The sequence below is a fragment of the Doryrhamphus excisus genome, chromosome 14 (genome assembly GCF_030265055.1).
Source record: "Doryrhamphus excisus isolate RoL2022-K1 chromosome 14, RoL_Dexc_1.0, whole genome shotgun sequence".
In the NCBI taxonomy this organism is placed as follows: Eukaryota; Metazoa; Chordata; class Actinopteri; order Syngnathiformes; family Syngnathidae; genus Doryrhamphus; species Doryrhamphus excisus.
Window position 1 is genome coordinate 13075483 of NC_080479.1, and position 16776 is coordinate 13092258.

Consider the following 16776-nt stretch of genomic DNA (forward strand, 5'->3'; position numbering starts at 1 on the left):
TGCTTACACTTACATTATACTTCCTGCTTTTCTTTCAGCTTAAGCTTAAGTAATTGTCTGGTTTACACCGTGAGAAACAAACAAGAAGGCAGCAGCATATTTAGCATATTCATGGTTCACGTTGTAATGAATTGATGTGTAAGTATTGTTGTTTTTATCCGTGGTGTGCTTGTGGAAGAGGGTAAACTCCAGGGAAAAAGACCTCCACTGACACCTGGAACACATTACATCCTTACAAAGCCATGTGGTGGGCACATTACTCTTAAAGTGGTATGGGCTACCTTTTTCACAATAAAGTCACCACCCCCCAGCAGTGTGACCATTTTGACTGTCCCGATGACATCACTGAGGATTGGTTGGGTTTATGGTCTATATAAAGTTTAGTTTTTTAGGTTTTTTTTCACAGTTCTGTTTACACTGAGCGTTTTCCATAATACATTTGGTCCCAGTTCATTCAGTATTCACTCTGTCATCTTTAACATGAAATCACAAGTTGTCCTTTTGTGGTGTACTGAACTACAATAAATGCTGCATAGTGAGTTACATTCACAACATGTACTCATTGAATTATGACTTTTTCACTAGCTTTGATGTCACAAACATCCATCCATCCATCCATCCATCCGTCTTCCGCTTATCAGATCTCAAGTCCATACTTCCCAGTACCCAGCCACATCTTCCAGTTCCACCTGGAGGACAGCGAGGTGTTTCCAGGCCATTTGTAAGACACAATCAATTCGGACCAATTTAGGTCTTCCCTGTGGCCTCCACTTGACTGGGCATGCCCTGAACACCTCACCAGGGAAACCTCCAGAGGGTATCGGAACTAGATGCCAACTGGCTCCTCTCGATGTGAAGGAGCAGCGTCTCCACCAGATGACCGAGCTCCTCACTCTATTTCTTAGGGTGAGTCTCGTACCCCACTAGTATCCGCAATCTTGTTCTTTAGGTCACGACCCACAGCTCATGACCATAGGTGAGAGTGGGATCAATACATCAAGAGGTAAATCGAGAGCTTTGCCTTTTGGCTCAGGTATCTCTTCACTACGACGGTCCGGTAACACATTATTGCATAAGTTTCACCAATTCACCTGTCAACTTCCAAGCTTTCCCTACTTTCAAATAAGACCCAGAGGCCCCAGATTTGGAGGTTATGAGATGCTTCACACAAAAATTCTCCAGTAAGGTAACAACCTGATGACACCAACAGGACCACATCATCTCCAAATGGCAGGGACAAGAGATGAATGCCCCCAAACTGGACTTCCTCTACACATTGTGAAGGTTCATCGGGAACAAGCTCGACTAACCAGGCTCCTGCTCCAGTTGTCCAGGGACCGAACTGCACATAGTAGCTGCCACCAACCCCGTACACCCAGAGAACCCCCACAGGATACCGCCAGAGACACGATTGAATAGTTAATTTAGATAAAGGTTCGCCATCGAAGGAATGGAACTCGTATGTAGGCCTCAGTTTGACCCTGGAACTGAATTTTCTCGGGAACATTTCAATGTACATAAGACGTTTGGGAACATATGTGCATGTTTTTGCCTCTACAATGGTTACCTTGGAGTCCAATCATCATCACCTACGATGTACAAGTGTACAAATGTAGATTAGAGACATAAATAGACATTATTTGATCCTCTTGTGTCAAAGTCCTCAAAGGCAGCCCTGACAAGACTCGGTGCACACACACATAGTGTCAGTGGTTTAAAAGAGTTGGACAATGATGGCAGAAATTCCACTGGAGAATTACAGATGGTTTTATTCACCCCCCCCCCCCCTTCTTCTCAGTCTAGCTCCTCCTTCCTTTTCTTGATTTTCTCTCTCTGTGTCTCGCTTGAATTTGACTACTGCACAATGGAAAATCACCATCACTACAAATAGTCTGTTCAAGTTGTGTTCATAAGACGGAAAAATGACAATAGAAAAAATACATGGCGTGTTTTAGCATTTTTAGCATATTTTTTAGGATACCTGTTCATGAATAAGTGGAGGTTATTGCCAAACACGAGTACAGTGGAAGAGGACTGACAATAGAGCAGCATTTGGGGAAGTGTAAACCCCCCCAAAGTAGGAATATGTGGAAGAGAAGGAAAGAGAGGCTGGTTTAAGTAAATAAAGAGGAGGGGGTTAATGGAGGAGGGAGTTTTAAGGGTAGAGCGGGCGGCCCATTACATAGCTAACGCATGAGCACATGCCTGCTGGCTGACGTCCACTGTGAACCTTTTGCATCTGGTTAGAATCTACACTCTGATGTCCTCCTACTTCTTCTTCTTCTTCTTCTTCTTCCCTTTGCATTCAAATACAATTCTTCTTTCCCTGTTTTGAGATTCCTTCCTCTCTCTCCCTATAGAAGAAAGCGGAGGAGGCCAGTATTTGTTTGTAAATACAAAAATTATCACTATAAATATCGAATCATAATTCGCGGAAATTCACTTATTGTATTCGGGTCACATGTTTGTCATTGGACAACAATAATATAATGACTATTTATATGCTAACACAATGAAGTCACATAAGGTGGTGGGGGGGGGTGTTAACAGACATGCTGGGGGTCTCAAGTCTTGCTCATTGACTTGTCAGTCATTCCTGGTTTTAAACTGGCAGTGAGACAGGTATGGACATGTTGCACTCTTTTAAAAGAAGAGGAAATCATCCCGGCCTTGGACAATGACATTTTAGACTCACTTCATTGCATAAATGCTTCTTTCGTTCTCTTCTGTTCTCTCTTTATTTCCTATGTGCTATTATTATATTTTGCCACATCTCCATTTTTTTTGGTCTTTTCCTCCTCCCTTCCACGCCTATTTTACTTTGCTGACCAGATGATCTCCTGTAGGGGAGGAGTTTGAGCAAGAAGAAAAAAAATCGTTTTCTTTTCTTTTCCCACATCTTCTATTTCTTTCTCGCTCTCTTTTTTTTTCCAAGCTGCGCTAAAAAACTTCATGGTGACCAGAAAATTCTTCCACGTGTCCACTGGTTCGATGTGGAGGAGGGGAGCAAGAGAACATGTCTGGTTTTCCTGACAATTGTGAGCTCCTCATATTATTTGGTGCATTTTATTCACACATGCATGCATTCGCATGCAGGGCCAATTAACTCAACACAACTGAGTACTAGCATTAATTACATGCATTGCTCACTATTTTGGATGGAAAAGGGTGGAAACAATGACAAGGAAGAAGGTAGATTCCCATCAACATACAAGCAGCTAGATATTGGAACTTGTGACCTGTGTGCCCCAGATTCTAAGGGGGGGGGAGCGATGCAAGTAGTAGTGGCGACCAGCCTGAAGCACTTTGAAGAAATATAGAACACACTGAAGAAGGCAGGCCCCAACTGGTGAGCGAGCACGAAGGATGCCTCTGAAGTTCCTTCTCTCACTTCAAATGTATTTTATCTTTATTTAACAGCACAGGTAAAAACTGCTTTCTGATACTTTAGATTTGAGGGACACATTGATTGGCCAGTGAGTCCAGTTTGTTTGCTCATAAAGTATTTTTTCTGATGCTGAATGATAATAGAGGCTGTTGTCAGTTCATAACAAAAGATGACCTTTGCCATAAAGTTAAAGTCTGAAAACTTAAATGAAAGGGTCAATTTTTCAAAAACCAGATGTGCATTTTTACAACTGGATTGATTTATCACTCACACTTCCATGGAGCTTTGCAAACTCTACACAGAGTAGTTGTAATATGCTTAGCAGTACAATAATGCAGTGGCCACTACCATCATTTCCGGTGTATAAGCGGCAATTTTTTTCTTAAACTTTGAACCCTTGTGGTTTATACAGTGGTGGGGCTAATTTATGACGAAAAAACACACGACAAGTCTGATTCAGAATGTCATCTTAGAAAGAAGGCTAAAATCATCACACAGCAACTTAACATCCATAAGATAGGTAAGACCTACGAGTTTTATGTGCAGTGTTGATCAACTTGTTGAATCATTTCATTTCCCCCCCATCCATCCAGCCAATCACAGGGCACATATAGACAAATACACTCACATTGGAGTCGCCAATTAAGCTAACACACATGTTTCTAGAATGTGGGAGCAGCTGGTTCGATCCATTCTACCCTTCTACGCCAAAACAAAACACATTTCCACCAGAGATTTAGAGACATCAAACAGCATTCAATCCGGTATCTTTTTACACCAGTGTTCACACCAAGTACCTAACACACTCATCTTCCTCATCTTCACACAGCTTCACACTCTAGTGTATGTAAACTCGCACCCTCAGGTGAGTGTGTCTGAGCATAAGGACGCCATGTTGCCATATTTTCTTAGCCTGCGTCAGACAGGATGACCATGCTGTGCAAGAATCGGGGGACTGCTCGCTCGGGTGGCCAAGTGTCAACACGCACACATACAGTGTGCACTGTCACTCATGTGAAAATGTGGATTTGACTTTATTACATCTTTCATATTTAATCAACCAATGTGCCTTTCACTGCACCCAAAGTATCAAAAACTGCTTCAGGAGATTCAACATGAGCTGTATCATGAAAATGCCTTTTTTAGATATTAGTAAGATAATAACGCTCAGGTAATCTAGTTATTTTTTAATCCCTTTAAGAGATGCGGTGCAGTTAGGAGTGCAACGATACATGTATTTAGGTTTTTGGGAAGGGCAATCGGTATAGAAAATGGATAGATGGATGGATTTTCCTGTATACGGAGCCTTTAGTTCCGTACATGCTTTTCTTGCAGGCCCATAATGAGAAATGATTACTTAGTGATTATATGGAACATTTGTGCACCACTATCTGAAATTTGTGTATGAACAGTATATGAACTTAATTTAAATGGAAACAACAACTTCAGTGGCTTCCTGTCTGCATCTGATATGAGGTTTAATTGTGTATCATTGCAGTGATCATTTTGTCTTGCAGATGACGTGGCTGGGTCCAGCTCTCTTACGCTGACTATGTTCAGGGCTCTGAGAAAAAACACAATCACAAGACAGAGTGCAGTCAAAGTGATTGGAGCTCTGGCAGTCATTTCTTTATGCCTGCCCCGCCCACTGTGGAGCTCCAACATTGTTTAGGGAGGGACATCGCTTGCTTATTCTACAGCCTCAAAACATCTCCACGTCTTGAGACGTGGAATTCTGATTTGAAGTCACTATTTCGGAGCGTTTTTTTTTTGTATTTGTATTTGTTGATTCCCCATTCTGCCAGATGTGTTTCTTCTGTGGATCTCCCCCTGCATGTGCAGGCCTTAGTGATTCACTTTCCACAGACGTCCTAAAAGGTCTACCATCCCCCTCCACAAGCCGCTGGTTTGTCTCAGCCTGCAGAGCTTGTCACCAGCAGATGAGGGAAGGAATGAATGTGGAATCTCCATAGCCACAGGCTTGTTGTTCCTATACGTCTTCCCCTGGTGGTCGTAGGTGCTATCGTAGGTGTGTATAGGTGGGCGGATCCACCAGGTGTAGCCCTGTAATGTGTATAGTGTCACTAAAAGGGGGCAGGGCTATAGTTTTTTCCTAACTTTCACTGCATGCTGAAAGAAGAACAGTGAAGCAAGGAAATATGCACTTCTTTAACCCCTCCTCCTTTTTTCTACATCACCAGGTTCCCACCCTTCCCTAAAATCCACCCTGATACGTGCTTCTCTTCCCGAGGTTGTGATTGGTGGAGTCATAGCCATCAAAGCCTTGATGATGATGATTTTTCCAGTGTAGGAATAATTAGGTGAGAGTGTACATTGGGTTGCGACAAAGAGAGTTATAATAAGAGGCTACCTTTAAGGTACAATCTACACAAATCTACCAACTACTAACACAGGGATACTGGTTGAACTCCATGGTAAGCTTTTCCAGGGACTAAAAATAACTGCAAAAAACCTAGAAGTTTTTCCCATATATTGATTTATTTGTGGCAGCCCGCCATGGATACATTTAGACTGCCAAAAATAAAACTGGCGGAATCTTTTTTTTTTTTAATTTTCAAATTTGGAGCTACCTGTTGGCCCTTGCACATAAACACATTATAATGGGACTATCTACATAGCGCTGCAGAGTGGTTAGCATGTTGGGTTAATAATAATAATAATAATAATAATAATAACTAAAGGTTCTGGTATAAGGTCTAAAAACTTGAGATAATGTTGCACACACCAAAAAGCTGTTTAACCAATCAGTGCTGACGATACTGAATAATTACTCCCTTTCCTGCACAGTACGTGCACCCAGACATTGTATTATGGTTATGTTACCGTAAACGTATTGGTGGCCAAAATCTTCAGCCCAAGCTATAAAACTCAGGAGTAGTGGGAAGATAGCCCACCGACATTAGATTTTAGTAGAAGTTACAAGGGAAGAGGCAACAGTTACTGTCGGGAGAAAGCAAGTCAGTCATAAAGTCACCTGTAATTCCCTAAAGTGACTCTCCAGCTATAGCTTGTCTTTACAGGCGTGTGGCCTGTGATTGCCTGTTGAGAGAATCCCCAATTTCACTGCAATAAAATGTCAACTTGAAAGTTGGAAAAAAAATCGAGGTGAAGCCTTCAATTACCTGCTGTTTGCTATGTAGTAGATTTGTATTCCCCCAGTGGGTCATGTGGGAAGTCCAGACACAACACGAATCACTTATTAAGTATCTGCAACCATTTGTGGTTCTGGGAAGGGGGACCGGTTCCATTGTGACTCAAAGGTGAGAAAGAGAAAATAAATGATGGATTTACTTTATTTTTGTATCTGTTTGTTTGTTGGTAGCAGGCTACTTCCTGGTTCACAAAGGTTGGTATAAGCCAATAGAACCATAGCATTTGTGGTTCTGGGGTGGGGAAATGGTTGCATTGTGAAAATAAATTCATACATATATAAATTATATAACTATTTTTGTTTAGTTGTGCAGCCATGTTTAGTTCTGGGGGGGGAGGTCGCTTCCATTGCAACTCAAACATCCATCCATCCATCCATCCATCCATTCTTTTTCTATGCCGCTTATCCTCATCGGGGTCGCTTATGTGCCCATTTGTTAGCCTGCAGGCTACTTCCTGGTTTATGTAGTTTATGTAGAGCGAAAGGGACCAAACCATTTCTAATTTCACAGTGTGAGGTCAGGTTCCATTCCACAAAAATCCCCTATATGGAATATTATGTTCCGATTATGTTCCGATGTATTCTAATTTCTATTACACTTTGCCATTGCCCACACTCTTGGAAAGCAAAAGCACACTTGGCTGAACTAAACAGGAAGTTCCTCGTTAATGGGAGAGCTTGATCTTTTGTGATAAAATCCGGTACTTTTCAAATCCAGTTTAGTCCAACCAGTCTGCACCAGAACAGGGACATCTATGACATTGGCTGTTGATTTCAGTAGGTGATAATTATATCACATGGTGCTAATGGACTTGAGTATTGAAGATCATTTCACAATAATAATCATTTATACAAAAAAAAGTCAAGAGTTCTCTCGTCCTCTATCTAAAAGCTGCTGCCACGTTGTCTCTCCCTCACTTCTCTCAGACTCTTCCTCATTCCCTCCCTCTACATTTCTCATTCCAGCTTTCCACCAGTGTAAATCTGTCTGGTATACTTAAAAATAAGCATCCAAGTCAGGAAGAAAGTAATTGTAAATACATACAGAACTTATAATTATGTGTTTTTATCTATCACTGTTATGTTCAAGTGATTGACTCCCTAAATCAAATGATGTGACCCATGAAGCCCCTTCAGAAGGGCTGATTGGGCTCCTCCCCCTTATAATAAGGAGGTGTATGTTAAGGAAACACAAACAAATGCTTTATGGATTTGCTGTACAATTACACTTTGCTAAGAAGGACACATCTGCAACTTTAGTCATCGTTTTCCTTTCTGTATTAGGGATTTAATATTAAGTTAAGACAACTTTCTATTCCTAATTGTACCCAATCGTGTTCCTAAATGCATCTAATATTGATATATTTACATACAGTGCTCAGACTGTATGTAAATACAATAGTTGATCTCCACCTGTCCACCACAATAAGCAAAGACATAGAAACCGCTTCAACCCAAATACCTTTGGTAGCAATGTGAGAAGTGTGCAGCGTCCAGAACGCCTCCCACAATCCCTTTCAGGGACCGCCTCAGCCATCTGCAGAAGAAAAAACGAGAAGGAAAAAAAAGATATAATTCCTTCTCTCCCACAAAGCAAACTGTTAAAAAGTAGTAGGAACATGAAACAGTAAATAAGAGCGACCATGGGTGAGCTTCAGTTACACTTATTTAATATGCTTTTACATTCTTTTGTTTCTTTATAAACCTCATTATTTTGTTTCTAGACAAAAATCAAGACTTTCAAGGCCCTCAAGAGGACGAGGATCATGGACAAGAACTTGGATGAGCCTTTATTCCCCCACTTAGACTCATAAGTGAGAAAGCAGCATCCTCTTCTGGTTAAAGTGATGAACAAAGCAGCCGGATAACTCCTCCCTTTCTTGAATCCAGGGATGTTGCTTGGAGGGTATACTGTATATAACAATATAAATAACATACTATGATGTGTTTTTACATTAAACTAACTGGTATTCTCATTAATGGCACACACTTATTTAACTCATTCGCTTTCAAACCGCTCGCTCCCAAAGACGTATATTAAATGTCGGTTACGTTTTTTTGTGTGTGGGAGAGGCACAAAGAGGTATGGAAGTCCGTTTCCGCCACTGCAAAAAGAAGTTAGCCCACTGCTAAATCACAATTATGAGATAAATTCTCATAATTTTGAGATAAAAAGTCAAAATTCTGACATAAATAAATTTAAATTATGAGATACAAACTGCGCATGTGCCACAGGTGATCTTTTATCTCATAATTTCGACTTTTTATCTCATAATTACGACATAATTATGACAGTTCAGTTGTAAATTCAGTTGTTATATTTGTAAATAAATTGTTATTTTCGTGTAAAACAAACATTTGTTGTGTTGTGGCATCGTTTAGATATTTTGATATTTTGTGCTCTACACAAGGAAAAGTACACCACTGGAGGGCGCTGCTGCACTTCGTGAGCAAACATGACTCTTGGACGCAGTCTGCACGTGCGCTTCACTTCCATGCGTATTAATGGATGAACGTTTGCATTGCCGGTTTTTGTAGCTAAATAAAGTGACAAAAATAGTAGAAATATCCCTCATGAAGTATTCATTTAACACCTCAATATTACATATTAAAAAAAAATCCATTATAGCAATCATAGTGACGCAATAATTGGGTTAAGGGCGGCATGGCGGTCGAGTGGTTTAGTGCGCAGACCTCACAGCTAGGAGACCAGGGTTCAATATTCCACCTTCGGCCATGTCTGTGTGGAGTTTGCATGTTCTCCCCGTGCATGCGTGGGTTTTCTCCGGGTACTCCGGTTTCCTCCCACATTCCAAAAACATGCTAGGTTAATTGCCGACTCCAAACTGTCCATAGGTATGAATGTGAGTGTGAATGGTTGTTTGTCTATATGTGCCCTGTGATTGGCTGGTGACCAGTCCAGGGTGTACCCGCCTCTCGCCCGACGACAGCTGGGATAGGCTCCAGCACCCCCTGCGACCCTTGTGAGGAAAAAGCGGTAGAAAATGAATGAATTAATAATTGGGTTAACGGTTCTCTATTTGTTGTCATGTTTTCGCCCCCTAGATTTGAAATACAGAGAAATTGATCATATGTATTTATTGATCTGTTCTGTACAGACTGAACTTGAAACCAAAGTCATCAAAATGCAACAAAATGCAGAGCAGTAAAGCATCCAAGTGTATATTCAAGACTCCAGCTGCATGCAGAGTACGATTAATTCCTACGTGTTGGCAGGTCTGCACTAATCTATTTATCTGCACTCTTCTAAGCTTCCAAAGTACATACCTGTACTGCCCACACGCAACACGATGAAGTGAAATTGTCCCTGAGCAAATTAAAAAAGTGTACCTTTTGTTCTGTCGGGCTTGTCAGCGTGATTAGAGATAGTTGTTTACCGCAGCAAAGTGGCAAGACTGTTTGCAAACACTTGATTGTGAAGTTTATGGTGAGTGCGTGACTCAAACAGACCCCGAGTGATTAGTATCCATTTGGCATCAACGCTGTGTTCGCTTCGCAGTAGGGGGCTACAAAACACACATTTTGCTGTAATTTTTTTTCCAAGGACAAAGCTTGGAAAGTAACACAAACAATATAAAAACATATTTACATATTTTTCACAAGCTGCATAACCTTTATCCCACTGTAACATTGTAAAGTGTATCACTGGTAACATTATGGATTATTACAAAAAATGCATGTTTAAAACTACCTTGCTTTTTTCCCCTAGGTGGTGGCTTTTTAAAATTTTTTAAAATACTTAACGTTCCCTTTACCGGCGCCTATACCTTTCTTTTTATCTTGAAGTTCAAAGTAAGCCTTTAGAAGATGAATCAAGTGACAAACACTGATGATAAGACGCTTAGGTGGAAGAGATGCAATATGCGGAAAAGGCCTCGGATTGAACCGTTCCAAAGGGTGTCACACTACAGCCCATCAGCAGCATGTGCAGTTTCTAACGTTACCATCAACAGCTTCTAGAAATGTCCCCAAAGCAGAGGTTCTCCTGCAACATACTGAGAGGTAGAAAGGTATTTATTTGAATCTGTAGTCGGAATACTGTATTACATCCCCGTTATTTCTACTCATTTTCGACTTCAATAGGCCTCGACACTTGTCTTTCTGTAATAGATAAAGGAAAAGAGTTAGCTTTTTCTTTTTCCCCCCACAGTGTTTGTTTGCACCACATCAAGCGATGACTCATTGTGCCAGACAGACACGGGAGGGAAAAATGGGAATTCACTTGCATGGTGTCAACTGAGGCGCGAACAACTCACTAAAGTGCTGGCCAACAACTAATTAGGATGCTTTTGCAGAAAATTATGTATCTTTATGTGTTGTGCATAAATGTTTTATAGCTTCATTCATTTGGATTTCAGAAAGGAACACTTTGTTTTTTTTAAACGTTCAGTGCTGCTTAATACTTTGTACTCTCCATTCTGGTCTTTCATAACCATCATTTGCTGATGTAGTCCTGTTTGTTTCTGTTGTTCTGTTATTGTCATTGCAGTTGTTGTTGGTACTGTTGTTCTTGTCTCTCTTGTCCCTGCACGCCGTATTTCCCTACCTCCTTATTTTCTTTTTTCTTCTTTTCTATCCCCTCCTGCTCCGGCCGCTCCAAATTTAGATCAATAGTACTACCTGTGGAATTGACCAGTCCAGGGTGTACCCTGCCTCTCGCCCAAAGTCAGCTGGGATAGGCTCCAGCATTCCCGCGATCCTAGTGATGATAAGCAGCATAGAAAATGGATGGATACGGTTTAATGGTAATTCATTCATTCATTCATTTTCTACCGCTTATCCTCACGCTTACCCTCACGTTAAGGTCGCAGGGGGTGCTGGAGCCTATCTCAGCTGTCTTCGGGCGAGAGGCGGGATACACCCTGGACTGGTTTCCAGCCAATCACAGGGCACATATAGACAAACAACCATTCACACTCACATTCATACCTATGGACAATTTGGAGTTGCCAATTAACCTAGCATGTTTTTGGAATGTGGGAGGAAGCCGGAGTACCCAGAGAAAACCCATGCATGCATGGGGAGTAATGGTAATTGCAAAAATATATATATAATTTATTGATGGTCCCTAGTATGAACAACCAGCGGTTACAAGCATGATCATCATCATCATAATAGGGATGTTGAATGTTGAATCCTATTGTATTGTACTTTGTATTTTGCCGTTATCTTTCATTGAGCCGTAGTCATGTGATGTGTTTATGACACACTCGCTGCTTTAAAAAGACAAAATCCATTTCTCTGCGACACGGATTCCATATTTAGGCTGCATGACAAATTTTAGAGTCTTTGGTGGAAAATTGGCCCAGAAATAACACCTGCGTCGGTCTATTCTAAACAGATTACATTTTATACAGTCAAATTGTATGCTCAGGGTTGAGAAGTGGGTCAGGGTGTTATAAGGAGTGATAAAAACAGAATTTGGATCGGGCTGCTTAACTTGACTCCACTTTCTTTTTTTGAGAAGAGCAGCTGCCTTTTGAAGCAATATGGATTTTTCCAATGGATTTTATATGTCATACAGAGTATGACATATGCACTTGTGTCATTTATATAATCCCTATAGAGCGTTTTTGAGAGCCACATGTTCCAGTATGATGTGATTTTTTAAAGTTAATTTTCACCCACAAACATAATCTGAGAAATGGCGTTCCTATGTTTCGGCATCTCCTCAATAGTTCCAAAACATTTATTATAATTTTTTAAGATAATAGACATAAGGTGAGAGTATTGTTTTTTGTGGTTGGTTCCACCACCATTAGTGCTGATAGAAAATCCGGCAGTCCAATTCCCAAACCCATTAACTTGCTATCTTTCAGTCCATTATTTTGGTCCACCACTTTCACATGCATTGCTCGTATTAAGGCGCCAAGTAGCTGTTTGCAGTGAAAAGACTCTAAAAGCCTATTTTCCCATTAGGGAGCAGCAGACAAATAGTTCCCTCAGCTATAATATTTCACAAAAGTACAATAATGTACTCCCAGGAATTGACCTGATATTAGTATTATGTTCAGGTCGGCTTATATTTGCATTTACTTTTCCTTAACATAAGTTTGTTATGCATACATCTAGATCTAGCAAGATCAATACCAAGCTATCTGTTCATGTTATGGCTTGCTTCCACTGCCTTTGAAGTTGCAATACATATTCCATAAGTGCCATAAATCCCCAAGGACATATTAGCATAAAGACAGTCATAGCACTTCTCAGGAAAGGATGAATTATATGTCAAAGGCTGTCAAACAGAACACCAAGGAGCGCTCCAGTCAATTATTTCAGGACAAAGCATGCAAAGAAGTGGCGTGTTGTTGGGAAGGAACGTTGTTTTTGTGTTTATAACACTTCTTAATTGTGTTCACAACGGGGAAGGATTTGTCTGTGTTGTTCCTTTGCTGTGATAAAGCATGCCCGTGACAATTACTTCAGTTGAGGCCAGTTTTGAAATATCTCCGTGGTGTCTCAGCACGTTTACAAAGTGACAGCCTCAAAAGCCTCAAAGTTCAACGTGAATGTGTGAAAATTGAGGATTTTGTCAGCTCCTTAATGGGAGTGAAGGAGAGATTTACAGATTAGTGAGACACATGCTCGCTCATGTACACACACGACTCGCACACAGACAAGCGGAGTGAATAATAACATGGAGCCGGGGAGGTGACATCTTATTTTAGTTTGAGTTATAGTCTTGTTCATTAGGAGTGACGGGGATGCTTGGAGAGGGATTCAGCAACATGGAAGAGCCACTAAACTAAAACATTAGACTTTAAATAGATCATTTTTTTCCTCTCATTCAAGCCCATTGTCAATGATGAGTTGTCCTTTGGGTGAAAAATACACACATATAGTACACCACATATGCGGACTTTGCATCGGTCCCTTGTGGTGAAGAAGTAGCTGGGCCGAAAGTCTAACCTCTCAATTTACAAGTCGATCTACGTTCCTTCCCTCAGTTATGGTCATGAGCTTGGGTAGTGACCAAAAGGACAAGATCGTGGGTACAAGTGTCCGAAATGAGTTCTCTCCATAGAGTGGCTGGGCTCTCCCTGAGGGATGAGGTGAGCAGCACTGTCATCCAGGAGAAACTCGGAATAGAACCGCTGCTCCTTCATACTGAGAGGAGCCAGATGAGGTAGCTTGGACGTCTGGCCATGATGCCTCCCGGACGCCTCCCTGGGGAGGTGTTCGCACATACAACCCGAAGAAGGCATCGTGGAAGACCCAGGACATATTAGAGAGACTGTGTCTCTCTACTGGCCTGGGATTAAGCCAGAGAGTTGTGGTGTAACTGTGTTAGTTAGCAAAGAACTACAGAGTCAGCCAGCTGATGATGTCATAGAAGGGTGACGAAGCTAGGACGCAATGACTTCAGTGATAAAAGTATGTTACAAACACAGTTGGACAAGTGCAGTGTTTTGCCACATTTTATACTAACCAACAAATGTAAGTGAACCGTGGCTAATTTTTGCGTAGCATTTTTAATGTTAACCTGAAAAATATGCCGCACTGTAGCAGGTAATCAGACCCTTCTAGTGACATGAACGCATGTGTAGGAGCTATTTATTGGTGTGTTCCTAGGTTTCTGATATCTGTTGATTTATTTTTTGTTGTTGTTGTTTTGTTTGGATTCCTTGATAATATTTTCTTGTTATTTATTTATTTATTTGTTTATCTATCATATTTTGTTGGGGTTAATTAGTAGTTAATTTCATTGGATAACACCCTGGGCACCTGCAATATATTTGGGTAGGCGGTGCTCACAGGACCAGCATGCACCGGGGTGGGCCTATGGTTTTGTACCAGCGCAAGAGAGGCAATAGGAAAAGGCCCTTGTTCCTTTTTTACTTGTTTGCTTGCTTGGTAATAAAAGGAAAGAAGAAACGGAACAGGATTGTTTGGACAATGACTCTTTTGCCTGCGTGAAACAAAACCCATGGTGCATCAGTGGCCGTTTGATTATAAGTTACGTTTATTATTTTAGAGAAGGACAAATAGCCACTACAGCATGTATTGCTCGCCTAAGCAAACAGTAAGTCTAAAAGCATTCCATGGTCCTTGTGATTCCAAACATATTGACTTTTCATGTTTTTCACTCACTTTCTGCTAATGCGTCGTGGCCGACTATGCAAATTGGACGATTACCACCACTCCAAGTCACCAGATTGAAGTCCTGTGGAAAGCTGTGCCCTATCTATTAGCTCACCCAAATTCTCCTCAGAAAGCCATTTGCTGATGAATGAAAGGATGTAGGACTGCAAACAAGCACATGGCATTCCATTCAATATCCACATCCTCATATCATGACCATTTACAAGCTGGCGTGACTAAAGTGTTGGCGGAATTCTTTTTAAGGGAGCTTCAAAGCTGTGTTAAGAGAGCGAGAATAAAAAAAAAAAAAAACTCTCTCCCGAGATGTATAGTAGGAAGCGCAATAACATCCTCTTGATCTTTTTCTCGCGGCAAGTTTTCCTTACACCTCTCCTCCTGACTCATTCACTGCTCCATCCTCTAGAGAAATTATGCTGCTAAATCTGCTGTAGTATGCAGCGAGAGGTGAACGCTTCTCATTTGCAGCTAATTATGGCCTCTGTCTTGCCAGATGGCGGCCATACCTTACTGACTGGGGAGATCCTCATTCATAATAGATGAGATATTAGGATGTTGGAACTATGATGTGACCTCCATTATGACCATTTTTAAACCCTATCTTTTGACTGACCTTGTTTGTCACGTGTTTCTCTATTTTAGGTACACATATGCCATGTGTCATAATATGTAATCATCAACATGACGGCCAACATGCTAACCATTTGTGTGGACACACCCAAATAAGGGAGGGTTCTGAAACTGAGTTTATTCATTCATTCATTTTCTACCGCTTTTTCCTCACGAGGGTCGCGGGGGGTGCTGGAGCCTATCCCAGCTGTCTTCGGGCAAGAGGCGGGGTACACCCTGGACTGGTCGCCAGCCAATCACAGGGCACATATAGACAAACAACCATTCACACTCACATTCATACCTATGGACAATTTGGAGTCGCCAATTAACCTAGCATGTTTTTGGAATGTGGGAGGAAACCGGAGTATATAATAAAATAACCCCAAATCAAGACAGGCTTCACTACACATCTTAAAATACAGCCTGAAGCTCTGCCAGTATTGTTTTTTCTTCAGGAAGTCGGCAAAGCTAGCATCATATGGCTGTTATGTTAGGCTAGTGTTGCTAACTCCCTCCTTAAGAAAAACCACGCACTCTAAAATGTATACGGAAAAAATTGCGGGAATGCTGGAGCCTATCCCAGCTGTCTTCAGGCGAGAGGCGGGGTACACCCTGGACTGGTCGCCAGCCAATCACAGGGCACATATAGACAAACAACCATTCACACTCACATTCATACCTATGGACAATTTGGAGTCGCCAATTAACCTAGCATGTTTTTGGAATGTGGGAGGAAACCGGAGTACCCGGAGAAAACCCACGCATGCACGGGGAGAACATGTAAACTCCACACAGAGATGGCCGAGGGTGGAATCGAACCCTGGTCCTCCTAGCTGTGAGGTCTGCGCGCTAACCACTCGACCGCCGTGCCGCCCAAACTGAGTTTATAAATGGTGGAAATATTTGTCTTGAATTAAGTTGAACAGGCGGTGGAAGTACTTGTCTTGCCCTGGGCGCTAGCAACCCACGCTGCATTGCTATTGCAGTGAGATTCAGCGAAAATTCTGACCAGTTTCAGAGCCCTTTGTCCGTTGGAAACATCCATCTGATTAATTCAATCCTCAAGTCAGAAACACGCTCACAGTTCAATCAATACTCCTTTTTCTTTGACACTAGCATCAAGGTCGTTGGCACCTAAAGCGATGAGTATTGAAAGGCGCTATGATATATCTAGACGAGAGGCTTAGATATGTATTTATTTATAAAATGGCGGCTTTCAATAATCGTGGTAGTCGCTTTAATCTCCCATATCACAAAAGGTGTCTCTTGTAATATTGGCCCGAGGCGAGGTGGGGGATGATGTATAGATAGATAAGGGAGGGAAAAACAGTCCTCAATAGAACCTCTTGGATTTTGTAAACATGGAGGAGCTCTAGTCAATCCTCCACAGCACAAAGAGACGCATCAATAAGCCCCATTATTAAACCCAAACAGGATATTTGTACTCAATTTATGGGGGTCACGTTTCAAAAATGTTCCAAGT